Source organism: Hesperophylax consimilis, chromosome 23, assembly GCF_061612785.1.
Source record: "Hesperophylax consimilis isolate HC1 chromosome 23, BYU_Hcon_1.0, whole genome shotgun sequence".
NCBI lineage: Eukaryota > Metazoa > Arthropoda > Insecta > Trichoptera > Limnephilidae > Hesperophylax > Hesperophylax consimilis.
This window is the reverse complement of record NC_142858.1, coordinates 25470248-25485455: the sequence shown is the minus strand read 5'-3', so window position 1 is coordinate 25485455 and position 15208 is coordinate 25470248.

Here is a 15208-nt window from a genome sequence, read left to right as displayed (position 1 = left end):
ACGGACTGACTGATATACCGGGCCCATGAAATAAACATAAAACATACTAATTATTTAGATAGGTAGGCACTAGGCAGGTACTTATTGTTGAGGTTCATATAAATAATTATATGAATATATATAACATATCTGTTTAAAAACAGACAGCAAATTCAAAAAATTCAAAGTACCTTATGCTTTACAATTATTTTTTAAACATAAAAACGTAATTCTTGTCATGTTGTATTTTGTCTTGTTTCTTTCTCTCTCCTTTCCTATCACCTGTATTTGTAATCGAGCATAATCTTTATTTTTTAACATTTTATATCTAGTGCACATCATTTTTACCAATGTATTAGAGGGTTAGTACCTTCTTGTAAATTCCTACCATGGCTTTGTGCTTATGAGCATATCGCTGTCTCTTTCCTTTTTTTGTTTTTTCTTGTTTGCTCTACTTAGCCTGCCTATTTCTATTTTGTATGTGAAACTTATAATTTTGATATCAAAATACCAATGTAGAATTGTACCTCTTAGTTCCCACCTATGAATTGTAAGTTCATCCCGTCCTACACTGAGTTTTGTATCTCATCGGGATTGCTCTAGCAAGAAATAAAATAGTTAAAAAAATAATTTAAGTATTTTTCTTGAAGCTAACTCCTGGGTACCAATCTCTGGGAGGATCTCCCGTGTAAGTGGATATCGCTTGACCAGCAGATTACGTAGGTACCCCTTACGTTCTCGCGAGTGGCGATGATTTTACACTAGGTACTGTATACGTACAGTATTATTCAGTTTCTCTGTTTGTTCCATTTGTTATCCGTACCTCAGTCGCTGGGTACCTATCTAACCAACGTTTCAGAAAAATTGCAACAAACGATGAGATATTATTATTACCACTCGAGTGATTGGTGGCATATATATACATTTACCATATTATTTATTAATTTTTTAAAAATATTAAAATGAAAACATACGAAACTGCTTACTGCGGTTTAAAGGCAATGAATTCACCTTATTTCGCCGTTTTTTTCAATATTTTTTTAGGTTATAAATTTGGCACAAGCGATAGCTCAAAACTTTTTTGCAAACTTGTCATAACAAGCTGCAAATCGCCCGAGTGGAAAGCGCTCTATAAAATTAAGTAATTTATAATTATTGCTGACTATTAACATATAATAAGCAGTTTTATTTGTCCTTATCTTTTTATTAAAAAAAATCAAAATAATAATAAAATGTCACTCTACATATTATGTAAAATTATGGCTGGATGATTTAGGTCGAGGTTGAAACAATATTTTTTAAATTCTTCCTTAATTACATCTGTTTCACTTTAGTATAATATTGAGATATATAATTTGAGATTTTCTTAACCAAAAGTATTCCCGTGATTTATTTTTGGGGTATTATACAGTGTTGCGAATCATACTTCTTTAGCCAACGTTTCGTCCATCATCGGAGTAAAAATTGGCAAAAACTGAAAAAATGTAATTTTTTTTACAGTTGTGGATTATTGACAAAGATCCACAGAACGACCGTGGACGAACACTTTTTTATTTGGCCTCCGTCGTGTACAACGTACTAAAAAATCATAACTATCCAATTTTTTCAAGGTAAGACGTTTAAATTGACTATATTCGGTATTCCGACTCTTCACATGATCGACTGTGGTATTTGATGTGTCTTCAATTCAACTTCTACCAGTAGAATGTTCTCCTGGCAGTTCTTTTTCCGTTAACCTGCAACATCTCCAAACTTGCATCTTTTCCCAACCTCGACTTACCACACACAACGGCCTGTACCACACTTACAATAATATGTAAAACCGTCATACTAAATTTTACCTCACATTATTACCCGCATTATCACATATTTATTTTGTGGTGGGCAATAATTAATATAATTATTAAAACAAAGTAGGCGATGTAAGGAAGGCCTGTTTCCTGCATAGAGCACCTTGCGCATTGTACGCGTCTTTCACAACACAAAGAGACCGGAGGTTATATCAAATCTTGTTGCAGTTTCACAATAGATCTTTTATCTGATGAAACTAAACAAAGAACCAAGATGAAATGACTAAGTTTTTACATTTTTCTGACAAAGCACTCGCGGGAATTACTACTCACAGGTTTGTCGACCCCATTATTTAAAATGTAAAAAGTCATACAATTACTACAATAATTTACATTAAAATCATGTAAAACTGAACAAAAAAAATGATCAAGGTGGCTGATTACGAGGTGCAAGGAACTTTAACATTTTCTTATTATCAAGGATAAAACAAAACATTTCTTAGCTTTTTTTATTTTTTTATTAGTTGCAATTGCAAAGTTTGTACATGATGTAAAATGTTCTGATAGGTTTTTTTTTGCGTTGCTAATCATTGTCTGATGAAGGCGAAACAAAAGTTACTCTGATGCTTAAAAATGTGTAAAAGTGTACCTAATAATTTGTTTGTAAACAATTTTGAATAATAAATGGCAAAGCTTAATTATCGTACACAGAGAAAAATTAGTATTGCTCATAAAATTATGTACTGAAAATAATAAATCGTGTTTATTTGTGAAATTCACAAAACCATTTTAAAAAAAATTAAATTAATAATAATTTTTATAAATTAATTTAATAACAAAGCATTATCTTAATCGAAAGATTTTATCTGCTTATTAAAGTTGTCATATTTAATAATAATGATATTTGGATGCTCGCTGGCACCTCACCTCAAGGGCGCTGTACAAAATTTGTCTTATGTGGGTTCATACTAACCTACACATGCCTATCAGAATTAAGAGCATTTAGAGTGCAGACACAAATAGACTATTTTGGTCCCAAACAAATTCGATGAAACCAAATTTTAGTGTGCGAAAAAATGTAGGCATAATATATTAAACTTTGTAGTTTTGTCTGTTCCACCATTGGCCGAACTCTGTTATTTGGCAAAATTTTCTAATTCTGACAAATAACAGGTCCATTTACAGAGATCCGATATTTTGACAACAACAACACTAGATACGTAAAAGTGAAATTGTTATTCAGGAAACATTTCTATTGTAATATCATTCTTTTCCAGTTGAATTTCGTTCAATCAGTGTGAGTGCCAGTAACGGGTAAATAGAAGTATTGTGTGAGCTGGCCGATGTAAGGATTCTTTATGGTCATCATAAATAATTTATGTGAAAGGAGCTTTTCCACCATTGCATGCAATTAGGTAAGCGTGTTATCAAAACATGTTTTGTTTTATACAACATACAGGCTGCCATACTATTGTACGTACCAGGGTTTAGCCCTTTTCAGATTATGTTTTCCGATTTTGGCGAATTTTCACACACCTAGTATTATAATGATACCTATTGGTTTTTATACCATAAATTTGCCATTGAAACATAGATGAAATATAGATTTAACAACTCCGATACAAAATTAGGTATATCCTGCCAAAAAGCTTATCTCGAGTCTCAAAATGATTTTTTTGAATGAGCAAAACTGTGAACTTACTGTCTAAATTTAGACACTTTAATTTAATTAGGTAATATGTACTAATTGGCCAGCTAAATTCTTTAAAAATCAATGTTCTGGGATGAAAATAGTTACAATTTTCTTTGAATTACCTGTACACACAGAAACAGTTATTAATTTTTCATGCTCACCATACGAGAATTTTTACTGTTTCGAACAATAAGACTTCTAAGCACTGTATATTTAAAATTCATGCATAATTTGTAAATAATTAAATGCTTTTAACTTTAAAAAACGTGAAAAAAGCTTAAGTCCTCCAACCTAGAAAGTTCAGCACTTACCCAGGAGCACTTATCCAGTAGAACTTGATACATTACTATAGAACAATGCTAATTTGGTAGGTTTGTATTCGAGCACCACACTTAGCAATACATAGATAGATAGCACTGTACATACCTACATGAAGGTATTATATGGTAGCGTCTCCGCCACAATAAAGTGTCAGGATAGTCGCAATATTAAAGGTTCGACCCCTCCAACTAATTGTCCAGCGGAAGGGTGAATACGTCTACCTGTCTTCGCTAATGTTTATTCCGTGTACTTCTCCGGGACGGTCTGACCGGCTGACCGACAAGGCGAGGGGCAGGCCCGCATTCGCAGGTCCAGTCGGTCCAGTGCTGTGCGCTGCACTCGCCTCGAGCTGTACTACCATACCCACGTCTGAAGTTAAGAAGCCCGCTCAATTCCCTGTTTGCAGTTCACACCCGCCGCCTTTTTTCTATATGCATTGCTAATGCCCCTCTTTTATTGACGAGCAGACGACGGCGCTATGATTTTTTATGCCGTTATTGAACTGGTTTATTTTTAAAAGTAGAGAAATAGGGTGTTATTTAAAACATTTACAATCTCCTTCACGATAGTTTGAAAACTGAAAAAAATAAGTTAATTCAACAAAACTTAACTGTTATTAAGATGAGATGTTGTGTAATTATTGTTGTATTGTGTAAAATTATTATTGTTAAATATATTAATATTATTTGGCTTATATTTATAAAGTGAAATATTTATATTTCTTCAACAATAGTAAATAAAAAAAATTGATTATCGTTAAAATATTGAAAGATGGCGGCATTTTTTTTTTGCTAAGTTGCGATACAAATACCGCAAATATAGTGACAGATCCCGTTTCGGTGGACTTGCTTAGTGTAGGATCCATTCATATATAGGTTTTTTATGTTATATTTATACTTATGTTACACTGTAGATATATAAAATATGCTCCCTCCCTAAATACGGGTTATTTTCGTGTATATACTTCGTTAATTAGGGATTAATTCAATTAAAAAATTATTAATTAACATCACGAAATGTATATTATTTAAATAAAAAAATTATAATTGTGTTTTTTGGATAAAAATATACTAATAATATAAAGTATTATGCATTTATTTCTTTTTATAAATAATGTGGAAAAGTGCGGTGCTGAGACGTTAAAAATAATTTTGTTATAACGAGAAGAGGCTCCAATTAATTATCCATATTTTGCTTGCATACACATGGAAACAAATTCACCTCAAATATCGACATTATATAAGAAATTCCTGAATGATAATTTAATGAAGCATTGTACTATTATTTAGGAGCATCGCGTAGGATGTTCTGATGTTCTCTTTGTGTAATGTGCTCTTTATACATAGTAGGATAGATTACCAACTAACGCTAGATGAATTCTGGAACAAAGAATTCAAAAAACCTGTAAACCATAACTACTCTACTAGGCATAGCGAAGCACAAATGTTTATTATTAAAATATCGCAAAATGTATACGGAGATAGAACAAAAAGACATAAAATTCCGGAATTATTTAACGCATTACCTGAAGATATTAAAAATGAGACATGTTATTCAAAAATAAAAACGAAAATTAGATCGTTCTACCTCCGTGAAACATAAAAACAATTAATATTGAGGATCAAGATATCAAGTTGAAATTAAATATATTATTATAAGCTAATAAATAGAAAAAGTGAGAGATTTCTTACAATTAAACTGATTGATCAGTTTTGTAGGATCTTAGTAAAAGAAAATAATGTACAAATAAAAAAAAAAAGTGGGTGTGTCAAGCCTACGCAAGACAGAAGTGAAACTTCTAGTTTCAGCTGATGCTTGGCGTGGCGCAGTTCGCTGGTGTCTGAGAGAGAGGAAAGAAGAGAAGAGAGAGAACGTTCGTGAGCGGCTCCCCCACCTCAACAAGGTTTCACTTCAAAAATGCCACAGCCGAGAATCGAACCTCGCTTAACTGATTGAAAGCCAACCACGCTGAGCACCAACTGTAAGCAAAGCCGCATAAATTGATTATATTATGTAGGTTCTGAAAATATGAGAGCTTGTTATGTTTTATAATGTTACCTACATCACACCCAAAATATAATATATTTTTAAAAATAATGTACAATGTACAGAAATAGAATCCCACACAAGATCGCGTAGTGCGCTCTAGCGAACGGATATTTTATCAGAGGGAGATAGTTTTAATTTTTTTTTCTGTAAATTATTACATATTATCAAAATAAATAAATTAATTAAATAAATGTAATACAATTATCATAATATACGGATTAGATAATAATTTTAATCCAACACAATAACGCAAAGCGCGCTCTAGCGGAGTAATGTTTTATCACAGTGAGATAAGTGTTTTTATTATTTTGCAATATTATTTTCTTTTAAAAAATGTTCTGACCTACTAAAAAATAAGATATTGAATGAAAAAGGCGTTAAAAACAAAAAAAATAATGTGCGATGGCCGAGAATCGAACTCGGATCAACTGCTTGGAAGGCAACTATGCTGACCATTACACCACCAACGCCAGTTGTCGGGATGAGCTAAGAAGCATTTATATTTTACTTCAAAACTTTGACTAGATCAAATGAACTTTAATCGGTGGTGGGGGTACCCGCATTTTCGTTTCGGTCATGAGTCGGTTTTACTCCGGTCCTCGAAATTGCATGACGCGCGTAAAGAAGTTTCACTTCAAAAAAATCTGAATAAACACATTAAAAAAAAGGAGCGATTACATTTTTTTTCGTCATAAACTTCTCATTGTAAATTACTCGTATTCAATTGTAAATTACGTATTATTTACCTGTACTATTATTTGCATGATATTATCATTTTTAAAACTGGTTTATTTATTTTTTTCTCTTTCTTATTTTATGTAAATGTTCGTTTTTAAAGTTTTTGGTTATTTATTTTGTTGCTTTAAAAATAAAAATTTACTGTATTATAAAGTAAATCTTATAAAATTTGTATCATGTAAAAGCTTATCTGGGCGTTTAAATTAATAAATAAAATAACATAAATTAATAGCAGTAAAGTTATATAAAAGATTTCCGATTCATCCCTGCGCTGTTCGTCTTTTAGTTGCCTATTTTATTGATTTCACCGGACACTTTGAATACAATGTACGGCGGGCAGCCACTCTTCCGCTGCGTTAATGCAAAATAATGGTAGGCTTTAATGACTGGTGTGCAGGTGTGGCATACAGCGGCACACGCGCGAGAGAAACAGAGCGGTGTTACAGAATGTTCCCACCGAAGCAAGGCGATACCGCACTGCCCTGTGCTGAATTCCTTCTGAAATGACCCCGTCATTTGTCTACTATCTAGCATTGTCAATTAGCTACCCTCATCCACCTTAGTATTCATGACGAAGTTACCGTTGGAACACGTGCCCTGTTCGGCCAATGGACAGTGGACAACTCGTGAGAAAAACTTGTTGTTATTTCCGACGTTTTAAGTAAAACTTCCTTGATGGTAATTAGAAACTAATCGATGCGGAAAAAGTTATTAAAATAACCCTTTTATTATTGGTCAAATCGAGCCGCTTTTCAATACAAATGTACCTACCTTCTTCAACCCAAAAAGTAATCAGCATATTTTTTTATGTAAAGGCAAATATACCTAATATATCCCACTCAAAAATGCGTAAACTCAGGTGGTTATCACCAGTACTGGAGTGATGTTAGATGTCTTTGCAGGCCCCTGGAGTATTTCCATCCGCTCAAATTATACTACGATAGAAACATATTCGTGAGTTTAAGTAAGTTTAGAAAATGTGTTAAGTAAATATATTCACATAGAGGTTTTAAACCGAACTTATTCTTCAGATATTGTTTGAGATTTTATTGACCAAAATTATTATAGTGGCTTATTTTAGGGGTATAATGCCGTGACACGATAGTGCTGTCCGAAACGTTGGCTATAGAAGGAGGTAGTATAACACGGCTTTATATCCCGAAAATAAACCGCTTTAATTTATTTTTAATTAGAATCATTTATATCATCAAATGTAAGCGAGTGTGAAACGCCACATATTTATATCCTAGTTAACATTTCTTACTTCCTTCTTACTCGTGTCATCCAAATTCATAAATTGTCTCAAGCAAACCGTTGAGTCATTCCACCTCTCGACATATCCTAACTTAAATATTTATTTCACTTGATCAAGTCGTGGTTTTCTGAGACTTTATCTGTCTATTCTTCCATTTGCATACATAATAATAATAATGATTGGATGACTTGTATAGCGCCGTTTTTGTGCAAAATCACCTCAAGGGCGCTGTGCATATGTATCTCGTATTCCCCTTATACCCCATTTGACCGTTCAACTGATCCAAGCCAATTCAGGGCCGTTTTCTTAATCTTGTTCGTTACCCATCGGTTTTGCATTATTTCCGGATTCAATCTACTTTTTTCCCCCTCTTTCAGTACAGTAAACGACAATATGATGGTTCCAATAAAATATCATTAAAAAGATCCAGTTCAACCATAAAATATCGATGAAAAGCATAATACTTCCAGTTCAACCCTAAAATATCGATAAAAAACTTAAAAGATCCAGTTCTACCAAAAAATATCGATAAAAACATAAAATATCCAGTTCAACTCTAAAATATCGATAAAAACTTAAAATATCAGTTCAACCCTAAAATATCGATAAAAACATAAAACATCTAGTTCAACCCTAAAACATCGATAAAAACTTAAAACATTCAGTATAACCCTAAAATATCGATATAAAATATACCTAATCCAGTTCAATCCTAAAATATCGATAAAAACTTAAAACATCCAGTCCAACCCTAAAAAACCAAACGAATACAAGAAACGTACTCATGTACCGTAACACCGAATGGAAAATAAAAACAACAATTAATGCATTATTATGCAATCTTAATTGCGGATTCGAAGCATGCCTTTGTTATATCTGTAGGCAATAGAATATGAATCCTCGAATGGTTTAATTCTTGATTTAATTACTTCCATCCATAAATTACTCCACGTCTTCCAATGCACATGTATTTTGGATGAATGCATTTTGATCCATTGCTGCCAAATTGCCAATTAGAATTTATACCTGGCTTCGCCGGGATGACTCAGCTAAAGAGCGAAACAGGCACGAGGCAGAACGGCACATTTTAAAATCCCACACAAAATGAGAAAGAAATTTTTTTGTATGTGTTTAAATTCCACCTTTTTGTTTGTTGGCGTGTTTTTAATTAATCTGAATCTCGGATTTGAAACCTCTTGCGTTATTCTCAAAGCTCACCAATAAGGTAATACTTAACGGACGGATTTATGTCTTTGGAACATATACGTTAGTTGGAAATGTTGTGTTCTTTCTGCAGACATTTTAATGGAAATTTCTCCAAAGGACTCGATTGATCACTTCAGTCAGGAAGCATGCCGGACACTTTTCAACATTTGACAAATCCGAATGAGAATAGACCGTCTGGTTCGTGTGATGCTGTGCTGTATTTGTCAGCTTTTGTGTTTCCTACAACTTGAATTTCTTCAAAACATTTCTTTCTACGACAAGAACCCTTTAGTTCACAAATGAACGCGAACGACAAAATCCCAAAAATTACTTTTCATTTCCGTGAAAATAACCCTCCACGGACCATAGCCAATTTTATTCCAAATGTGTAGTAAAGAATAATCATAACGATACGTACTTTACGCATAGTTAAATAATAATTCGATTTTAATTTTTTAAATCTATATCAGGGGTCAAGTAGAATATTGTAACTTTCCACTTTGTAACTTTTCAATTTAAGGCGATGCACTACATAGTAATGCAAAATCATGTGTTTTTTGTTTGAAAATTTGTAGCAGTCATTTCCTGCCCGCTACAGAGTTTTAACAACATTCTGTGGCCATCTCTAATTTTACAGCGGCTAACTATGGCAACTCTGGACAACCAGGGACGGGGCTCGCGGTCGAAATGCGCACCTCGACAATTCAGTATTCAACTGGCTGGCCTTCCGGAATATCGCTTAGCAGAGAGGACACGAACCGCACCATGAGCTGACAAAATTTACGAACGGTGATGACGCCTCAATTTAATAATTTACCTTTGGTCATCCTTCGTTCTACATATAAATAACAGCAATGCTTACCGCATCGCTTGGCGCCCATTATTACATTCATCAGGTTAGTTTATAATAAATGTCACCATCTATTTGTCGCTTTCAATGCAATTTTTAAATTACCAATCGTGCTTTCAACCTTCGGTTGTAGCACACGCCTGAGTTATTTGTCATCAATTAAAAGAGTTCTCATGTTGATTAAATGTTGTAGTAATAAATGTTGTATTATGGAATTCATTTTCTCCCTTCTTTTATTTACTACACTTACTGCCCTCGTGGCAATAACCCCTCTTACAAATTTGGTCGCTTAGAAATGTTTCAGATGCTTTAAATAAATACCGCGAGTAAAATACATCTTGGCCTTTGAAATAATCGAGTATTTTTTACATAAGAGAAAAAAATAATTTATAAGTCCTATGAAAACTGCTTTAAAATTCAAAATTTCCTACTTACGAACCCATTTTCCGTTATGGTTTTATTGTATAATGTGGCAAATTACGTTATTTATAAAATGAACGGAAAACATTTAAATATTTATGCCTGAACATCCACAAAATAAAATAAAAGGCACTTTTTAACCATGTTTTTTTCTTGCCTAAATCAAAACAGCTGGATGGTGTTAAGCAGGAATTTAAGCCTTATCGCCATCTACGTAAGGAGTGTTATTGATGGCGGCTCGATTCAAAATATTACACGACGTAGTGCATCGCCTTAAACTTAAAACTTCTCTTTGAAAATTATCAAATTTATCATGTATATACATGACTAACTTTTTAAGTAACTTCTCGGTAACTCTGTAACCTTTCACTTTCTAACTTTTTTCTATGAGCTTTTAACTTAGCTTTGAAAATTATTACTTTATTCCTTAATTTTAAATTTTTCAATTTCATAACCTTAAATTTTTTAATTCCATAACTTTACACAATAACATTTATGTAACTTCACTCTGTACCTTTCACCATAAAATTTAACTTTTCACTTCGAACTTTAAACTCCGCTTGTAAATTATAACGTTTCATAATATTTTTTCCGGGTGGTATTACCATCGGCTCACGTGAAATTGTCGGAAACATAAAACTAAAATATTTGTATTATATCAGGAAAACAGCCGTTCAGATGGTTATGTGCTGTTATCAGTAGAGCAGTTTTCCTTCTATCGGTGAGGCTATGAATTCCCAGCATACCAGGCAGAAAGATTGATGGGTTAAACCAAAAATCTCATAAACTTCTGTTTTAGAAACTGCGAAACAAATATAAATATGAAAAATGCAACATTTGTTGGTGCTTTTCTTTGATATATTTTTGTCAGTTTGCCAGTGTAAGCCGGAACAATGGCACATAGTAGGAAGTGGTTAATCGGGCTACAGCCAAACCCCCGAGTACATTCGGTGTCCAGGATGGGCAGTGGGAGATATCCCATTTAATTAAGCCGCTTAGCCCGCATAGGATATAAATTCCCACCGATACCTCTTTAATCAGAAGTCGTTACAGGGTGTCGGTCAATTACGACGGGCAACACTGTCGCACTTAACCGCACAAAACCCAATTGAATAGCTAACTAAGTGCAATACACGCGCATAAATAGCCACCGGAGCAACGAATTAATTCATTCTAACTGCATGTGTGCATGTATATGACCAAAGGCTTAATTGAATATTAACATAATACCTATGAGGACAAAGCCAGTACGTTGTTCAGTTGGTTGGTAGAATTTGAGTCAACAATCTTACAGGAGGTATTTAGAAGCTTTCTGTGACTGATCACGAAACTCCAATATCATCGAAATAATTACCAATGATAAATTCAAGATTACACAATTGATGATGAATTTATTCTTTCCCAATAATTTTTCACACGTAATGTAAAAAAATACTAAAAAATAAAAATAAAAATTAACTTTTGAAACGAAATAATATACTAAAATATGAATTTTTCAACAATTAATTCATTCAGCCATAATTTTAGTTCTTTTACGTAGTATGATATTTTATTAGTCATTTGTGATTATATTAATTTTATATTGATTTGGGGGTGTAAAATAATGTAAAATCTTTTTTGGGGTGTTATGCCGTGTTGCGCTTAATCCTTTTTTAGCCAACGTTTTGGACAACGTTACAGTGTCCATCATCAGGGCAGGTGTAAAATCCTTTTACATAATCTATTTTTGTTTTTTTTTTTCAAAATTCTTTTTGTTTTTTAATATATATTTCAAGGAAAGTACAGTAATGGAAGATGTCACACTTTTTGGCTTCACAATCTACATAACTGGTACTAGCACAGTTCCACAGAGGTGTCCCAGAATGTATCTATTGGGTGAGGATACTGAGGATAGCTTCGATGGCAGCCAACTTCTATTGGAAGGCATCAGAAGGAGAAAAATAACCAATTTAGCAGAAAAAAGCATTTGAGGCGATGCTGCTGCACTGGAAATGATCTTATTTAGAATTACGTTGGTTATGTTAGTTATCATGTTGGTTTCATTATTTATGGTACGTATAAAGCAAGACAAAATTTCCGCGAGCTGAGGAAGCAACGAGGGAACCACAAATGGCGAAAAATGCCGCTCGGCTCGCGGTTGCTTTGTTCCTATCTCGTAATTCGTGGCTAGCTTCATTGTCCTGTTTATACGTTTATATTAAATCGATTATCGACATCTACCCAACCCACCATCGACTAATTACTCTTTACAAATTCATCAATTTTTACATGATCTTCTTAAGTTCTATTCTCCTACTGATCGTATCATAACTTTCTGTGATGTCTTCGATACTCCTTACTACGTAAAACGTTCATTATTTTTTAATAAATTAGCAATACTTATTTGTCTCCGCGTAGTAGCAGATTGCATTCATTACACGAGAAATTATCATACATTTAAGACATTTTAATTCGATTATTATCTATCACACTGTAAAATGAGAATACTTCAAACAAAATTGCTAACGTACATAAAGGGAGAACTTTCGCAATTCCGAAAGTAGTATCTGATTCCTATTTGCTGAACGTCGACTTATTCCAACAAGGGTGAAGAAATAAAGGATCCGCTGCCATGTTCAAGGTCCGGACGAATCAGTGATACAAGATATTTATGTCCCCATAAAGGTAGTATTAGGTAGAAGTAGGTAGTACGAGGCAGTGGCGTCCTGGGGGACCCCTCCGCCCCGGCCCCGACAAACGGCGAGATGTTTCCCAATCGCCGGGGTCTACAGGGCGCCGTATTTCAGCGGCCGCACCGCCCACTGCCGATCACCTTGCTTCTTCCCTCCTACCTACCCTGTTCTACCTTCCATTTCTACCTTCTCTGAACCCGTGCTTCATACATATGTATATAACTTTGTAGTACCTATATATCTACTAGGTATCTATTAGTGGGTATGTAGATAAAAACATGTTAGGTATATTGTTTCTGGCATTGAGAATGTAACGATTTTCCGGGACAAAAAAAACGTTCGTTCGAAAAGAAGAGACAGTGGAGTTAACATTATTGTTTCCATGATGTTAAATAAAACTATATAATCCAATTTTAAAAAAAGTTGTCTTTATTAAAAAAGTTATATCGATGTTTACAAATTTAGATGAAAATTTCATCAAATTTCATCAGATTTCGACGGCTTAGAGTTAAAATAGTATAGCTCCTTTAAATATATTGAGAAAATAGAAAGCTTAATAATCTTGGGAAATTATATTTTTTGAAATAAAATATTTTTTTTTATGCTTATTATAATATCTTGGCGTAGACTTTAGCATAAAGATAAATATTATTCATATTATCTTTCTGTGGAAAAACTTATTGAGTAGAACAACAAAATTGTGACTAAAATTTTTCGTTTCAGAGTTGATTGTTTTTAATGACCAAATTAATATTATTATTTTTAAGGAGATACAATAGCTGTGCTAAAAACATCGTCGATTTATGATACATTTTATTTATGTCTTTGGAGCGGTAGGTTTGGAAGACATAATATTTGAACCCTTAACAATAAAGACCATTTTGGTACATTTCAGTACTTTACTAATTTTCAATCAAAATTGGAGAAACAATGATTTAACACTAATCCTCAATTGACTCTGAAAACGAGCAATTTTAACTATCAATCGATGTAAAACTGATGCAGACCTTGAACACGATGATATTTATACATAAAATAATAAAAAAACTGTACATGCAAAATATGAAGAAAAAAAAATATATATTACAAAATAAAATAAAATTAAATATTGAAATTGATGGTCTCCGGGATGCTTTACTCTAGGTACGTCTTTATCAATCTTCCACTCGATTATCTATTGGGTTTTCTCATAATTCGTTCTTCAGACGAACAATATAATATTATTTGCTTAATGTGTTATATGAATAAACGATAATTATATCGAACTGCAAATCTCTTAATTCTCCCGCCGAAAATATGCTTTTATATTTCAGACTTCCCGATATATTTGGCAACAAAGCTTTCTCCCACCAGACCTACTGACTCTCCTCTTCATACAGTTCCCGTTGAGTTCAGGCCATAATATATACTTGGTACTTCTCAAGGTTCAATCTGGGACATGCTATTCATTAGTGTTCATGGCAAAATTCTCTTCATACATCGGCGGATTGCAGGGCGCAGTTTACACGGGTTGGAAGCTGAATGCAGTGATATGATTATTATTAGCCGAACGATCATTATTTTTAGATATTTTGTTATAAAAAAACCTCAAAAAGTAACTATCAATAACTCATTTTTGAACAATATTTTTTTGAAATTTTGCATTATCTCGTACATTCTTCATTTTTGTAGATATACTTTTCAATGTCTACAGAATAATAATAATTGGATGACTTGTACAGCGCCGTTTTTGTGCAAAATCACCTCAACGGCGCTGTACAAATTTATAATACATTTCTACAGTGATTAATAACTATTTATGGAAATAATTTACTGTACAATACTTACCTGGTAGGTCACTTGAGATTAACACTTAATTAAAATTATCTAATTGTTTATTAGCGAAATTTAGTTACAGGATTTAGTACATAATTAGAAAATTGGATATAACTGGACTTTCTCTCAGGAATGGTATATTTAATTTAAGGGTATGACAGCTTAAAAGTTTTTAGTTTAGACCTAAATTCTGTTGGATTTGTTATGGATCTTAGTTCCGGAGGGAGTTTATTCCAAGCCTTCGGCCCAGATACTCCGAAAGCGCGATCACCAAACTTAGTATTTGGCTTGCGCTTAGGTTCTATCAGTCTGCCTACAGCTGATGATGTTGCTGATCTAAGAGTTGACTGCCTCAGACCAGTGTTTTCCGGGACTAATAGTTCAGAGATGTAGGGTGGGGCCATTTCATTGATGGATTTA